Source organism: Panulirus ornatus, chromosome 7 (genome assembly GCF_036320965.1).
Source record: "Panulirus ornatus isolate Po-2019 chromosome 7, ASM3632096v1, whole genome shotgun sequence".
NCBI lineage: Eukaryota > Metazoa > Arthropoda > Malacostraca > Decapoda > Palinuridae > Panulirus > Panulirus ornatus.
Window position 1 is genome coordinate 22,346,117 of NC_092230.1, and position 2,500 is coordinate 22,348,616.

General features: G+C 51.2%; 1 protein-coding gene across 7 annotated transcripts in view; it reads right to left on the bottom strand.

The window, feature by feature from the left end:
* The window catches only part of Dus4 (Dihydrouridine synthase 4), a 333,705-nt gene that overhangs the window by 76,448 nt on the left and 254,757 nt on the right, over positions 1-2,500 (bottom strand). The gene's annotated exons all lie outside the window — the stretch shown is intronic.

The window sequence follows — 2,500 nt, forward strand, 5'->3', positions numbered from 1 at the left end:
TCTACACAGTAGCGGCTTACAGTCCCTCCTCCCCGCTGTCATCAACCTGGCCGGCTGTAATGACACAAGAACGTGTTTTCCCATCCTAAATTATAGCATTTCCAAATCAGGATGGTCTGTCTGCCTCACAGGTGGTGCTTCTCCTCATAGCTCATGACCCGCCCGCACGCATACCGGAGGAAGCGGTGGGTGAGTGGATGGACGGGGAAGAGGAGCCGCTTGCTTCACTGTCCCGTCTTCGTCTAGTACACAGGTATCTGGCACGCAGCGCTCTATCATGACTGTCTCCCTGCGTACAACCTCGTCAGAGACCATCGGGTCTTGTTATCTGGTCTTCCTGTGTGTACTAACCTCACGGAGGAGCATCTGACACGAGAGGGATCCCCACCCCCCACCCCCGTGATGAGGGGGCGAGCGCGTAGCTTCCACCGCATATGAGAGAGAGAGAGAGAGAGAGAGAGAGAGAGAGAGAGAGAGAGAGAGAGAGAGAGAGAGAGAGAGAGAGAGAGAGAGATAGAGAGAGAGAGAGAGAGAGAGAGAGAGAGAGAGAGAGAGAGAGTTAAAAACTTCTAGGATACATCACATCCCAACATACACACCAGGACCTACACTCGGTCTCCACATGCCACATACACACCAGGACCTACACTCGAGGTCTCCACATGCCACATACACACCAGGACCTACACTCGAGGTCTCCACATGCCACATACACACCAGGACCTACACTCGAGGTCTCCACATGCCACATACACACCAGGACCTACACTCGAGGTCTCCACATGCCACATACACACCAGGACCTACACTCGAGGTCTCCACATGCCACATACACACCAGGACCTACACTCGAGGTCTCCACATGCCACATACACACCAGGACCTACACTCGAGGTCTCCACATGCCACATACACACCAGGACCTACACTCGAGGTCTCCACATGCCACATACACACCAGGACCTACACTCGAGGTCTCCACATGCCACATACACACCAGGACCCACACTCGAGGTCTCCACATGCCACATACACACCAGGACCTACACTCGAGGTCTCCACATGCCACATACACACCAGGACCTACACTCGAGGTCTCCACATGCCACATACACACCAGGACCTACACTCGAGGTCTCCACATGCCACATACACACCAGGACCTACACTCGAGGTCTCCACATGCCACATACACACCACATACCACACACATGACGCGGGTCGGGACGGCACGTATCGAGCATCACTCCTGATAAACATAACAAACACAAACTGTTTGTATAAAATCATCTAATGTTTTATGGTTCAGTTTTACGTCACCTTATACGCTGCGTGAAGCAACGCTGGCTGCGTCAACACACGGCGCGCTGTTGTAAATGACTCCTTGAGTACGACAACTTAACCTCTTGAGTACGACGACTTAACCTCTTGAGTACGACAACTTAACCTCTTGAGTACGACAACTTAACCTCTTGAATACGACAACTTAACCTCTTGAGTACAACGCAACCCTTTGGGAACGACAACTTAATGTCTTGAGTATGACGAGTTAACCTCTTGAGTACAACTTAACCCCTTGAGTATGACAACTTAACCTCTTGAGTACAACAACTTAACTTCTTGAATACAACTTAACCCCTTGGGAACGACAACTTAACCCCTTGACTACGACGACTTAACCTCTTGCGTACGACAACTTAACCTTTCCAACACGATAACTTACGTCGCTTTACTAAGATACTCCCATCGTCGTGCTCTGGGTGTTAAGTCGTCGCATTCAAGGGTTAAGTCGCTTTACTGAAAGGGGTTCGTTCAATTGTCGTCCTGATTGGAGGGGGATGATTCACCTCAGTTTTGAGTTTTACTTTTAAAATATCTATTGTCTGTATATACAGTGTGGAGGGGCAGGTGCCTAAGCGTTATATGCCAGCCTTACAAACCCCATAGATCTGGACCAGCTCACACGAGCCGCAATACTCGACCCATATATATATCTCGCACACCATAACATGACCCGCTACAACGCCTCGCACACACCTGACACCACGGAGGGTAAACACTGTGGCCCTACCAGTACTCCCTAGCGGGAGGGAGGAGAGATGGGAGGGTAGGAAAATCTTGCCATGTTACAACACGTTCAACATAGCAGCATGAGCAGTACCTACTCGTGGTAAGAGGAGGAGGGTGGAAGGCGGGATGATATAGTCTGCGCCCTGTTGCAACACGTCCAACATAGCAGGTACCCACCTGAGACAGGAGAGGTTAGGAGGCGCGGGTGGGGAGGGCGGAGTTGTAAGTGCCTGCCCTGTTGCAACATGTCCAACATAGCAACCTCATCAGCAAGTAGCCTGGCGTAGCAACTGACCCAGCCTGGTGCCCTCTCCCTCGGCACACACACACACACACACACACACACACACACACACACACACTTTGCCACAGCTTCCTTATGACCCTCGATGTGTTCAACTTTTTTACCCCGTCCAAGCACTCCTCTCTC